The sequence below is a fragment of the Nomascus leucogenys genome, chromosome 13 (assembly GCF_006542625.1).
Source record: "Nomascus leucogenys isolate Asia chromosome 13, Asia_NLE_v1, whole genome shotgun sequence".
NCBI classification, from domain to species: Eukaryota; Metazoa; Chordata; class Mammalia; order Primates; family Hylobatidae; genus Nomascus; species Nomascus leucogenys.
The window spans coordinates 28808272-28823150 of record NC_044393.1 but is presented as its reverse complement, the minus strand read 5'-3'; the positions used below and the strand labels follow the sequence as shown (position 1 = coordinate 28823150).

At 44.8% G+C, this 14879-nt stretch overlaps 1 protein-coding gene across 2 annotated transcripts in view; it reads left to right on the top strand.

Moving 5' to 3' along the window:
* Nucleotides 1-14879, top strand: part of MMP24 (matrix metallopeptidase 24) — a 52151-nt gene that overhangs the window by 2934 nt on the left and 34338 nt on the right. The window lies entirely within an intron of this gene.

The window sequence follows — 14879 nt, the reverse complement described above, 5'->3', positions numbered from 1 at the left end:
TGGAGTCTGACTCCACCCTACCCCTCCATTAGCAGGCCATATTTCCCACTGCTTATCGATAATGCATCCTTAACTCCAGACAAGCTTATCTCTCCTTTACCCTTAGACAGGCTGCCCATGTTTCTCTGGACATTGTCACATACTTACTTCTGCACCCCTACCCGTTCATTTGAAACCTTTTCTTAAAGTTTCAGCTCAAGCCCTGCTTCTCCAGTAAACTTTCCCTGATTTCTCTAGTTGTCATTTTCTTCCCTCTTCTCCAGGAAACATTTTTAAGGCAGCCCCAGGCAGTTTGTCATTTATTTATTTACTTATTTTTATTTATTTTACTTATTTATTTTTGACACAGAGTCTCACTCTGTTGCCCAGGCTGGAGTGCAGTGGGGTGATCTCGGCTCACTGCAACCTCTGCCTCCCAGGTTCAAGCGATTCTCCTGCCTCAGCCTCTTGAGTAACTGGGATTACAGGCATGCACCACCATGCCCGGTTAATTTTTGTATTTTTAGTAGAGAAGGGTTTTCGCCATATTGGCCAGGCTGGTCTCAAACTCCTGATCTCAAGTGATCCGCCTGCCTCAGCCTCCCAAAGTGCTGGGACTATAGGCGTGAGCCACCGCACCCAGCCCTATTTATTTTTTAATAGTTAAACATTATGTTTGGGGAGAGGAACGTTGGTTCTTAGGCAGGGCTTTCTCAACCAAAATATTTTATTTTTTTACATTGAACAAAATCCCTGATTCTCAATGCTCATCATTAAGTATTCAATGAGCAATCAATAATTCTACTCTTTATCCTTCATCTCAGAAAGTTACATGGATCTGAAATAGGCACTCATGGGCATGGGGGGTCCAAGCTCCCTTCTAAAACCCTTCTTAGAGATGGGACTCATTGTCAACTTGTACTTCCTTCAGTAGAAATCAAGGTTATTCCTTTTGGCAGTGGTTCCACAAGCTCACCCTTGAGTTCTTTCATAACTCTTTAGGTAGTCATCTAATGGTAGTGGCATCAATAGAAAGAAATTGAGAGATAATCGTGACCTTAGAGATCACCCAGTACCTACTACAGCACTTACTAGATACTTCTTGAATTGAGTTGCCCAAGGGCACAGAACTTGATAGTAGATGATTCGGAACTACTGTAGAACTTTTCCTAGTTCTCCTGATTTCTAAATTGAAAGCATTTTTCATTATCATTGATTTTTCATTTCGTATCTATGATCTTTCATTACCAAGTCAAAAAAAATTTGTTTATTCAGTCTATCTTCTCCTTTGCTTTCTTTTTCTCCACACCCCCCAACCCCCGACCCCTTGAAGCTCAAAGAACAGGATCCTATGCTTTCTTTAGTCTTTCTTTTTTATCTTACACATCAGGAGGTCCCACTGATTCTCTAACTGGCTTGCTTCATTTGATTTATTAAAAGCACCACTTCTCTTATTTGCTGAGCAGAATGCTCCTCAAATACTTTTCTGGCCTTCCTAGTTTCCAACTTGATTCTGAGGAAGATCAGAACAGGATGAAAGAGACAAGTCAATTATCACAGGCCACATGAATAAGTAACAGAGTGTGACTCCTAGACCCAGGACTTATGGATTCCTGCCCTTGAGACTGGTTTTGAGTGATATGTGCTGAGGAGATGGAGAACAGTCTTTGGTTTGAAACTGTAGTCAAGGAAGATTGACCCCGAATGATTGGAGGGGTGGGGGAGTGACCTACTAAGAAGCACCAACGTATTCCCAAATCAAAATATTCTTTCATTGTGATCATGGCCTCCAGTATATCTTCATTCTTGTCTGGAAAAAAAAACTCACTATTAGGAAGTTTTCCCTTTGACATAAGCTGGATCTAGTCTGCTGTATTTTTAATTCATTTTCTCTTATTTTTACTGTGGGGTTTCATATTACTTTAATAGCTGTTTATATGTGTAAGGTGCTTTGCACTTCCCATATGCTGTGTATGTGGCCCTATTTGGTCCTGGCAACAATACCATGAGGTAGATAAGGAAGACCTTGTCCTCATTTTATAGGTGAGTAAATGGAGACTCAAAGATGATGTGAATTGCCTATCATCTTGTCTAAGGACCCACACATAGCTCATAAACATTAAAGCAGGCTGGGCATGGTGGCTCACGCCTGTAATCCTAGCACTTTGGGAGGCCGAGGCAGGTGGATCACCTGAGGTCAGGAGTTTGAGACCAGCCTGGCCAACATGGTGAAACCCCAGCTCTACTAAAAATACAAAAATTAGCTGAGCCTGGTGGTGCATGCCTGTAATCCCAGCTGCTGAGGCAGGAGAATTGCTTGAACTCGGGGGGCAGAGGTTGTAGTGAGCCAAGACTGTGCCACTTCACTCCAGCCTGGGCAAAAGAGTGAAACTCCGTCTCAAAAGAAAAAAAAAATTAAAGCAAAGAACAGAAGCTAGGTTTTCTGTCCTTGGGCTCAGCACTCTGCCCACTATACAAGTTTCCTGTTCTGGATTATTACCGTAGCCTTTTAGCCAGTCTTTTCTACTTTCAACTATGTCCTACTCCAGTCCTTGAAAGAGGTATTTTTGGAACTAATAAAAGTATATTACAATTGTACCCAAAAGACTAATCTTAGGAAATGCCTAGCCCTATAGTATGGTATTGTTTGAACTCAAAACAGGAAGAACAAACCACAGCCAATATCTCCTCAGTACCTAGCACAGTCTATGACACATTCGGGACATGTGATAAATATTTTAAAATTAATTTTGTTATCTAATCCCCATCAACTTCTTTGAGTAGTGCTTGGCACACAAAAGTTGCTACCTTTTTTGAAGAATAAATGAATGCATGCTAGAGGTATAACAAGGTACAGGGAAGCACTGAAGAGGGAGGAGATGAGGTTCCCCAGTTGAGGTTTGGGAAGCCAGAGAATGCTTCAGGAAGAAGGTGGTATCTGAGATGAACCTTTGAGGGAGGAGAATGATGGAGAAGGGTGAGTGGGGCAGTCCAGACAGAACAAAAAATATGAACCATGGCTCCACAAAAATGCATGGCATGTTTAGGAAACAGTGGATAATTTGATGTGCCTGGAGCATCAAGTTACTTGCTGTTTCCAGTAAGAGTGTATAAGAAGAGGCTGGAGAGGGAGGCTGAGAGCAGATTGTGCATTTGGCTTTTGTCCAAAGGCTGAGGGGAGTCATTAAAGGTTTCTGAGCAGAGGAGCGACCTGCTCAGAGCCATGTTGAGGAAGTGAAGGGACTGGAGCTTGTTCTTGAGTCGTTCTGGCTGCTGGCTCATGCCCTGAATGCTTTTAAGCTTTCTTAGCACAACTTAGGGGCAAGTACTCATTTTAGGGCTCAAGTGACCCACCCACCTTGGCCTCCCAAAGGGCTTACAGGCATGAGCCCTGGCCTTGCCTGTTAGCAGTAATTTAAAGACTCAATTCTATGCCACAAACACTTATGAGGCATAAAGGGCACCAAAAGTACTTGGCCAGAAAGTCAGGAGTTGTTCTTTACTCCTTTCTCTCTTTATACATATGTATGTATAAAGATCATTTGAGGCCAGGAGTTCGAGACCAGCCTGGCTAACATGGTGAAACCCTATCTCTATTAAAAATACAAAAAAATTAGCTATGCATGGTGGTACGTGCCTGTAGTTCCAGCTACTTGGGTGGCTGAGGCACAAGAATCACTTGAATCTGGGAGGTGGAGGTTACAGTGAGCCAAGATTGAACTACTGTACTCTAGCCAAAGCAAGACTCTGTCTCAAAAATCAATCAATGAATCAGTCAATCAATCCACTCAAGAGTCAGTTATATCTGAAGCCTATATGGCAAAAACTAATGTTTGACAAAGCTGGCTGGTGATTTTCCAATATATATTATTATTTTATGCCTTTCCGAATGATTGAAATATTGAATAATAAAAAAAAATAAAAAACAAACCAAAATCTGATCACCTTACTCCCACTCTCACCTTGCTTAAAATGACTCTTAGGACAAAGATTAAACTATTATTACTGTACTATTATCACTTCTTCCTTTTAGTTTTATTATGGAAAACTTTCAAATGCATATGAAAATGGAAAGAACAATATTATAAACTCCCTTGGACGCAGCACCCACAAGGATTGCTTGAGCCCAGGAGTTTGAGACCAGCCTGTGCAACATGGCAAAACCCCATCTCTACAAAAAAATACAAAGAGTAGCTGGGTGTGGTGGCATGTGCCTGTAGTCACAGCTCCTTGGGAGGCTGAGGCAGGAGGATTGCTTGAGCCCAGGAAGCTGAGGCTACAGTGAACAGAGATCACACCACTTCACTCAAGCCTGGGCCACAGCGCAAAACCCTGTCTAAAACAAAAACAAAAACATGCTTAATGAAGCCGATGAGGCCCTGCATGACTGAGTCCTTCCCATCTCTCTGACTTCCTTTTATACCACCCATTCTCCCCATTGGTCACTAGACTCCAGTCACCCTGCCCTTCCCTCTCTTTTTCTAATATACAGGCTCCTTCCCATTCAGGAATTCAGTAAGATACTCTTTCCTGGAATGCTCGTTCTCAGCCTTCACCTAGCCTCTTCTGTTCATTCACAGATGTCAGCTGAGATGTCATGTCCTCAGGGAGGCCATCCCTGATATATCACAGCCTATATCTCCTGCCACACACTTTTGTAGCTCCTGGTTCTTCTCTTTCATTCCACTTATCACCACTGTGATGAAATGTTTAGTATTCCCATGTCTATCTCTCCCACCGGCTGTAACTTGCATGAGGATGAGTTCAAAGGGGACTACAGGCATGTAAACCATTATTTATAATGTAATACAAAATATGCTATAAATGAGGATACATATAACACCATTGGGAGCACAGAGAAAGTCCATTTAACCCCGGACAGATAGCCCTCCCTGACAAAGTGGCATTCAAGTTGTATTTTGAAGTAGTGCACCATGGAGAGGCCAGAGTACATGTGGGAAAGGAATTCTAGGGAGAGGGAATGAAATAAAGGCACAGAGGCAGGACTCTGCAGGATATGCTCAGGCAACACGATTAGGCCAGTATAGCTAGAGGTTGGGGTACTTGAGGTGAGCAATAAAGGGTAGAAGGTACAGGACAGAACATGAGGCTGGTAGAGCCAGGCATAGTGGCTCACGCCTGTAATCCCAGCTTCTCAGGAGGCTGAGGCTCGAGGATTGCTTGAGACCAAGAGTTTGAGGTCATAGTGAGCTATGATTGTGCCACTGCACTCCAGCCTGAGCGACAGAGCAGAACCCCATCCAGATAGGGCTGGAAAGGTGCACTGGCATCACATTTTAAGGGTTGTTGTGTCATGCTAAAGAATTTGGACTTTAAGACTGGCAATGAGGAACCAGAAGATCGGCTTCACAGTCAATCCACTTAGGCTAAAATAATGGAACTTTTTAACATGACTTACAGGTTATTTAGTTCAACCATCCCCCTGTTGCGGTTAAGAAACTGAGACTTGGTCCGGCTGTGGTGGCTCACATCTGTAACCCTAGCACTTTGGGAGGCCAAGCTGGGAGGATCACTTGAGCCCAGGAGTTTGAGACCAGCCTGGGCAACATGGCGAAACCCTGTCTCTACAAAAAATACAAAGATTAGCTGGGTGTGATGGCATACACCTACAGTCACAGCTACCTGGGAGGCTGAGGCAGGAGGATTGCTTGAGCCCAAGAAGTTAAGGCTACAGTGAGCAGAGATTGTACCACTGCACTGCAGCCTGGGCCATAGAGTGAAACCCTGTCTTAAAAAAAATCAGGCCTGGTGCAGTGGCTCACACCTGTAATCCCAGCACTTTGGGAGGCTGAGGTGGGTGGATCACCTGAGGTCAGAAGTTCGAGACCAGCCTGGACAATATGGTGAAACCCTGTCTTTACTAAAAAATACAAAGAATTAGCTGAGCCTGGTGGTGGGCACCTGTAATCCCAGCTACTTAGGAGGCTGAGGCAGGAGAATCACTTGAACCCGAGAGGCGGAGGTTGCAGTGAGCCAAAATCACGCCATTGCACTCCAGCCTGGGTGACAAGAGCAAGACTACGTCCCAAAAAAAAAAAAAAATTAAAATTAAAATTAAAAAAACCCAGAGGCCTGGCCACTGGTCTTTGCCTTCACTTTTCCCTTTTCTTAACTCACCAAGAAGTTGAGCCTCAGGGGACAGAAAATTGGCAGATTTGCAGGAGGGCCTTGGAAAGGGCGAGGGAGACTAAGGCCTCTCCTTTTCCAGAGAGTGAATGAGACCATGGCCACACTCCTGACTGTGGGCAGAGGCCTCCCCAGAATTGCAAAACTTGGACATCCCAGTGCTGACCCAAAACCCCAAATGTGCCACCTCCCCGGGTATGGTGATCATCTGGCTTGTGGTGGCCTCCTGGGAGTGGGCCAAGAACATTCTGCAGAGTGCCAGGGAATTCCTGCTAGTGCACTTACCACCCACTCAAGAGCCGATGGCAGCCAACAGGCAATGCTGCACCATTAAGGTGTTTGTCAAGAAGCTAAGCTGGGCATTGTGGGCGATCCTGAGGGCCCTTTTTAGATTGGCTGTAAGTGAAGGAAAAAAAAGAAAAAAACAGCATTTGGAGGCAAACTAGAGCTAGTGCAGAGGGTGTAGCATGACAGAAAACCCTCTGAGAGGCAGAGATGCTTGCCTCCATGTCTGGCTTCCTTACCAACTTGCTCTGTGATTTTGAATAAGTCATTTCCCCTCCTGGAGTTTTCTTTCTCTCTTCTGCAAAACAAGTATGTTAAATTAGATGATCTCTGAGTATTGGTGACCAGTGCGTTTTCTAGATACCTGAATGGTTATGCCTTCAGTATGAAATTTTACAAATTAGTCATATAACTCAGGTGGGCTCAGCAGCAAGGCTGGGACCTCAGTCATATGGGTAGAGGAGGAAGCAGGGTTTTGGTGGGACAAGAAGTGGAGGGAACTGACACAGTGATAGGACCAATCCCTGAGGAGTCACCAGAGAGACCCAGTGATTTGGTCTGGCAGCAATAACCAAAGGTGGTGGTCAAAGAGGGGAAATGACTTATTAAAAATCACCAAAGGCCAGGTGAGGTGGCTCGCACCTGTAATCCCAGCACTTTGGGAGGCTGAGGCGAGTGGACCACCTAAGATCAGGAGTTCGGGACCAGCCTGACCAACGTGGTGAAACCCTGTCTCTACTAAAAATACAAAAATTAGCCGAGCATGGTGGCGTGCACCTGTAATTCCAACTACTCGGGAGGCTGAGGCCGGAGAATCACTTGAACCCAGGAGGCAGAGGTTGCAGTGAGCCAAGATCGCACTGCTGCATTCCAGCCTGTGCGACAGAGCGAGACTCCATCTCAAAAAAAAAAAAAAAAAAATCACTAAGAGCAAGTTGGTGGGGGAGCCGGGAATGGAGCCAAGCGTCTCTGCCTTTCAGCGGGTTCTTTCCGAGGAGTATGGGAGCAGGAATAGACAATAACATTGTAAAAACACTTACTATGTGCCAGAACCTGCTAAATGCTTCTTGCTGCTGTAACGAATTACCACAAACTTATTTCTTAAAGCAACACAGACTTGTTATCTTACATTTCTGGAGGTCAGAAGTCCAAAATGGGTCTTGCTGGACTGAAATCAAGTTATTGGCAGGGCTGCATTCCTGCCGGAGTTTCTAGGAGAGGATCTCTTCCTTGCCTTTTCCAGTGTCTAGAGACTGCCTGCATCCCTTGGCTTGTGGCCCCTTCTAGCAGCAGCAGCACTGCTATAACCTATGTCTCCCAACACCTTCTCTGACTCAAACCCCCTGCCTTCCTCTTATAAGGATGCTTGTGCTTTCATTAGACCCACCTGGATAATCCTTAACTGAATCATTTCTATAAAGATCTGAAGATCTTTAACTTAATTATTTCTATAAAGTCTCTTTTACCACGTAAGTTACCATATTCACAGGCTTTGGAGATTAGGATGTGGATATCTTTGAAGGGTCATTATTTTACCTACCACAGTGCATCGTCTCATTGAGTCCTCCTAATAACCCTTCTTTAAACATCTATTTAACAGATGAAGAATGTGATGCTTAGAGAAGTTAGGTCATTTGCCCAAGGGCAGTCTGCTGGAAAGAGAAAAGTTAGGTAATATTTGGTATGTGGTGTCATCTTGGTCCCAAGTGAGCTGTCTTTTTAGATAGGACCCCATTCAGCTCCCAGGTGTATTGAGAATACAGTCTAACTCTCTGGAGGAGGCTGTCTAAGAACTAGGCAGGGAATCTGAGACCCTGAAAAATAGATTAGGGTCATAGCAGTCTCAGCTTAGAACTTGAATGCCAGAGAGAGAAACTGAGAGAAAAAACCCAGTTGTAAGCATTAAGCCAATATAGCAATGGATGAGGAAGTATGATCTTAGGCCACCATTCATGCTTGCATACAGTGATACAATAGTATCTTAGTGTTGGGGGTTGAAGCTGCTGATGGACCATTTGCTCAAGTTAGGATTGACCAAGGAGATGGGCAAGGTGAGGGACTCAGAGATAACAGCAGAGCCAAGGCACAGACAGCAGAGGCTGGCTACTGAGCCAGTGCTAATAGAAGACTTTTCTAAATGGGTAACATAGTCAATTATAAGTGCCACTGAACAACATGTCTGTTTCATCATGGTTATGGCAGGCCCTGTGCTAGCTGTTGGGGTGACAATGATGAGGAGGACATATATGCATTTTAGAGTCAGGAGGAAGAGACAGATAATTCAACATATGATTACAATAGAGTGTGATAAGAATTGTGATAAGGAAACAGATGGGGGACTGACAGGGATGTACAAGGACCTTCTGAAATAGATGTAAGGGGTCAAGGCTCCCCAAAGAGAGAGGAGGGGAGAGTGAACTGAATAGAAGGAACAATACGTGTAAGGGTCTGGGAGAACTGGAACTCACTGGAACACAGAGCACTAGATGGGGAAAGATAAAAGGGGTTGCAGAGGGAGTCAGCGGCCAAATCATAAAGGCTCTTGACTGCAGAGATGGAAAGCTCTTAAAGCCACCTCAGGGCATTCACACTTACTGTTCCCTCATCCTGGAACACTCTTTCCTAGTAGCCACAGGGCCCACTCCCTCACCTCCTTCAGATGTCTTGCTTAAATGTCACCTGCTCAAAGAGATTGTCCCTGATCACCCTCCATAAATAGCTGTCCCACTCTCCATCTCTCCAACATGCTCTATTCTTCACAGCACTTATTCCCACATGGTTCTTCCACTAGACCATAACTACTAGAAAGTAACTAGAATGCTGTTTTGGGTTTTTGTTTTTGTTTCTGTTTTAGACATGGTTTCATTCTGTCGCCCACAGCCCACTGCAGCCTCCAACTCCTGGGCTCAAGGATCTTCCTGCCATAGTCTCCAGAGTAGCTAGGACTACAGGGGTGTGTCACCACGCCTGGCTACTTTTTTCAATTTTTTTTTTTTTTTTTTTTTTTTTTTTTTTAGACAGAGTCTTGCTCTTTCGCCAGGCTGGAGTGCAGTGGTGTGATCTTGGCTCACTGCAACCTCCGCCTCCTGGGGTCAAGTGGGGTTTCACCATGTTGGCCAGGATGGTCTTGATCTCTTGACTTCATGATCTGCCTGCCTCTGCCTCCCAAAGTGCTGGGATTACAGGCGTGAGCCACCACACCTGGCCGTTTTTCAATTTTTTTTTTTTTTTTTTTGTAGAGAGGTGTCTTGCTATGTTGGCCAGGCTGGGACTAGAATGTTTTTGCTTGCTCTTTTAGCCGTAGCAGACAGTACTTGGTACATAGTAGGTCCTCAATAAATATTTATTGAATGAAGGAACAGAAATAAACATTTGATGTTTAGGAGGTAGGACCAGTAGTTCTTTGGTAAAAGACTAGTGTGCTGTGGCTCACGCCTGTAATCCCAGCACTTTGTGAGGCCAAGGCGGGTGTATCACTTGAGCCTAGGAGTTCAAGACCAGCCCTAGCAACACAGCGAGACTTCGTCTCTACAAAAGATTAAAAAAGAAAAATTAGCCAGGCATGGTGGCAAATGCCTCTGGTCCCAGCTACTCAGGAGGCTGAGGTGGGAGGATCACTTGAGCCCAGAAGTTCAAGGCTGCAGTAAGCCATGGCTGAGAGCAAGACCCTGTCTCAAAAAAAAACCTACCAAACAAACAAAGAAAGAAACTGGATGTGGACAGTGAAGGAGAGGGAAGAGTCACGGGTCATATGACACTGCTGGTTCGGACAACTGGGTAGCTGATGGTGCCATACCCTGACATAGCACAGGTGTATTGAGCGCACTATTGTCTGAGATAAGGCATTGCACTCCAGGAGTGTGAGGTACAGGAAGTCCTGGGAGGTGGAAGGGCTGCCTGTCCAACACTCTGACCATACGGAATATCCCTGAATTCTGCCATTTCTTAGCTTTAGGGCTCTGCATACAGTCATCCCTTGATATCCACAAGGGGTTGCTTCCTGGACCCTCTCAGATACCAAAATCCGTGGATGCTCAAGTCCCTTATAGCCTGCCATATCCGCAAGATATCCGTGGATATGGAGGGCCAACTGTAATTACTTAACCTCTTTGAACCTGTTTCCTCATCTGCAAATTGGGGGTCATAATTCCTACCTCATGGAATTGTTGCATTCTAGGGTGCTTAGCACAATAGAGTGCCTGTGCTGGGTACTTAGTAGGCATTCTAAAGATGGTAGTTACTGTCATTGTTATTACCCTAGGAAGATCTCTGACTGTTAAAAAGTTGTTTCTTTTTTTTCTTCGCCCCCGCCCCCGGCCAGGGAATAGACCTGTTTATGAGCCTCCAAAAAAAGAAAAAAAAAAAAGCAAAGTAAACAAAACTTTGAAAAACAGTGTTTAAAACTCAGGGATATCTTTGGGGTGACAGGGCCTGTAATTTCTTTTATTATTATTATTTATTTTACTTTAAGTTGTGGGATACATGTGCTGAATGTGCAGGTTTATTACATAGGTATACATGTGCCATGGTGGTTTGCTGCACCTGTCAACCTGTCATCTAGGTTTTAAGCTCCACATGCATTTGTCCTAATGCTCTCCCTCCCCTTGCCCCTCCACCCCTCAATAGGCCTCGGTGTGTGATGTTCCCCTCCCTGTGTCCATGTGTTCTCATTGTTCAACTCCCACCTATGAGTGAGAACATGTGGTGTTTGATTTTCTGTCCCTGTGTTAGTTTGCTGAGGATGATGGTTTCCAGCTTCATCCATGTCCCTGCAAAGGACATGAACTCATTCTTTTTTGTGGCTGCATTGTATTCCATGGTATATACGTGCCACACTTTCTTTATCCAGTCTATCATTGATGGGCATTTGGGTTGGTTCCAAGTCTTTGCTATTGTAAATAGTGCTGCAATAAACATACGTGTGTGTGTGTGTGTGTCTTCATAGCAGAATGATAAAAAGTTGTTTCTTATAATGAGTCAAGATCTCTGTCCTATAATCTCTCATTCTGGTCTTAGTTTTGCCCTCTGTACCAACCAGAATGTTCTCCTTCATGTTCCTGTTCTCCTTAATACAGTCTCCCTTCTTCAGCCTAAACACCCCTCGTCTGTCCTCCCAGGACATGGTTCTCAGTCCCCTTACTTTCTTGGCCACGCTCCCTTAGTCAAGCTCCAGTTTGTCACAGTCCCTCTGCATATAAAGCCTCTAGAACTGGACTTGAAACTCCCATCCATGTTGAGACCAGTGCCTGGTTCCTGTTGCTCACCTCGTCACCCTAGATTATGACCTCAATTGCCCCCAACTCTTTCATGGGGGTCTTTTATTCTTTCTTCCTCCTTCTAGCCCCTGCTTCCAAATTTGACATCTTCCTGCCTGGTCCTTTTTTGTAGACTTTACCTCTGGCCTTTCTGATACTACCTTCTAGCCCCTTCATTTCTGATCAAACACCTAATCCTGATCATTTTCCTCACTCCTTCTCCAGGCCCATATGGTCTGGTTCAGGCTCCCACTCAGCTGTGATGCTCCCAAATGCCCCCTGGAGACCTCACTGTTTTCACTGACCCAACTTTTCTCTCCTTCCTCATGGCCATCTCTATTTCCAGGAGCACTTGTTGGCACTGCCAGGGATCTGCCTCTTGCCACCCCCATTGCCACTTCTAACCTCACCACCACCTCTGCTCTCTGCTGCTCTCTTCCCTCCTCTGTCCACATTTTGTTCTCCTTGGTATTCTCTGCTCTCTCCTTTCACTGCCACCACACCGGGACTTCTCAGCTTTGGCTTCTCAGGAACCCAAATCCTGCCTTCTGGCCAGCAGACCAATCACACCATATTGTCTATGCTCTCTACGTCTTTGGCTCAGCCCAGCTATTTTGGTCTCTGCTTGCACTCTGAGATTTTTCTCACTTTCCTCTGGGTTTACACCTCTTTCCGCACTTAAAGGGTGACAGACATCTTAAGAGTTGGTTAACTGAGCTATAAAGGTTAGACTTCTGACATGGCTGATGATTGATTAATGGATCTAGGTGTAAGGAGATGAAAGCAAGGTCATTCTGTCTAAAAGTGAATGGGACTTTTTTCCTTCAGTGGATTTTATCTTTTTTTTCAAAGGAATAATGGAGCCTATTGCCTCATCAAGCAAGGAAGTCAAACCACAATAGATTGAATTTCAGCAAGTGTTTTTTGAAACCTCTAATAGCTACCAGGAATTGTGCTTGGTGCTTTCATGTGTATTACTAAATCTTCCCAAGATGAAATCCCTTCCTTGATATCCAGGCAGTGCCTCGTAGATCAACTGTTCATTCATGAACTCAGTGATTATTTCTTGTGTCAGACACTGTGCTAAATACTGTAACAGATACAAAAATAAATATGATGCCGGGCGCGGTGGCTCACGCTTCTAATCCCAGCACTTTGGGAGGCCGAGGCGGGCGGATCACGAGGTCAGGAGATCGAGACTACGGTGAAACCCCGTCTCTACTAAAAATACAAAAAAAAATTAGCCGGGCGTGGTGGCGGGCACCTGTAGTCCCAGCTACTCAGAGAGGCTGAGGCAGGAGAATGGCTTGGACCCGGGACGCGGAGCTTGCAGTGAGCCGAGATCACACCACTGCACTCCAGCCTGGGCGACAGAGCGAGACTCCATCTCAAAAAAAAAAAAAAAAAAAAAAAAAAATAAAAAAAAAAATATATATAACACCATCTCTGTTCTCCAGGAACTCAGTCTAGTGGGAAAAACAGACATATCCACGACTGGGTATGATACGTTGTGGTAGTTGTGTGTACAAAGTACTGCGGGAGGAAAGAGGGCACACACTAGCTCTGACAGGGAGAGCTAAGGAAGGTTTAACAAAGGAGGTGACATTGAGCTAGACCTTGAAGGATGAATAGGAGTTTGCTAATGTGCATAAAGAGAATGGGTTTTGGAGGCAGCAGAAACAGCCTGGAACTGTGAAGCGCAGAGAGTGCTTTGGACTTGCTATGACTGGAATGTAGAACACTTGCTCTAGCCTTGGGAGTTCTGCCCAGAGAAGGCAGAGGATTGTCTGGGTCACAGAGAAAGTGAGTGGCAGAGACAGGATTAAGCAGCATGAATTAGAATTGTCCGACCCCTGATCCATCTTCCTTAGCCTCTAATACACACACACAGACACACACACACACACACACACACACACACACACACGCTAGTCCAACCTCTTGTCTGCTGTCATTTGACTGCCCCCACCCCATTTCCCCTTCTAGGAGTGTGCCCCTGGGCTCTGAGGATTGTCCCCCAGAGAACCTGGGAGAGAAACAGAGCCTAGAGAATATTAGAGAATACACTAATACTGGCCCACCCCCACCATGTGTCTGATCGGGATAGACTCTGTGATGTTCGTAATGGATTCAGATGGGCTGTGAGATGCTCCTTGCTTGAGTATCCCAGAAAACGAGCTGCATAAACCAGGTTGCCAGCTTTTTACTGAGGAGGAGCTAATTTTAATTCCCCAGAGCACTGGAATGTTAGAGTGGGCTTATGTAGAAGACCCCCTGTTCCTCACTTCCTACCATAAGCAGGAAAGAGGATTTTTAAATTCCATGCTAGCTTCGAGGTGGATGCTCAAAAAATACTCCATTGGCTGACTGGCTTGTGAGTAGTTATCTGTTCAGAGGTCCCTAGCTATTTCCCAAATGCTGTAATTGATCTTAGTCAAATTTTTAGAGAACCAGTAGAGTCTGTTGGCAGATAGGGAGGCACTGGATATATTTTAGGCTTGTACCACACCTCTTTTGGGGATGTCTTGAGGCAGCTTACAAATTAAAACATAATGTCTTGTGGCTCTACACCTGTAATCCCAGCACTTACGGAGGCCAAGGCGGGTGGATCACCTGAGCTCAGGAGTTCAAGACCAGCCTGGCCAAAATGGTGAAACCCCGTCCCTACTAAAAACACAAAAATTACCTGGGCATGGTGGCGCACACCTGTAATCCCAGCTACTTGGGAGGCTGAGACAAGAGAATCGCTTGAACCTGGAAGGCAGAGATTGCAGTGAGCTGAGATCATACCACTGCACTCCAGCCTGGGCAACAGAGCGAGACTCCATCTCAAGAAAATAAAAATAAAATAAAAATTAATTTTAAAAAAGCCCATAATGTCTTTATGTAAGTCTTTTAAGGATGAAACATAAAACTTGGTGGTCTGAAGGATGAAAAAAGTAATGGTTACTTCTAGACATCCCCATGCTCAACAAATAAGCTATAAATTTGGCTGAAAGGTTCCTGGGAGAAAGACAAAAAGGGAAACACATTGGGTTATCCAGTGTTCCTTTTCTTATACCTTAAAGTAAACAGAATATCCTATAGGGAAAACATTTTCCTCAAGCTAAAGCCTAATAGAAAGTAATTGTGTTTGGTCCTAAGAAAGTTGAGTGAGAAAGTGAAGGGTATGTAATTCCATTTAGCCGTCGTTTCACCGCATCCACTCAGCAC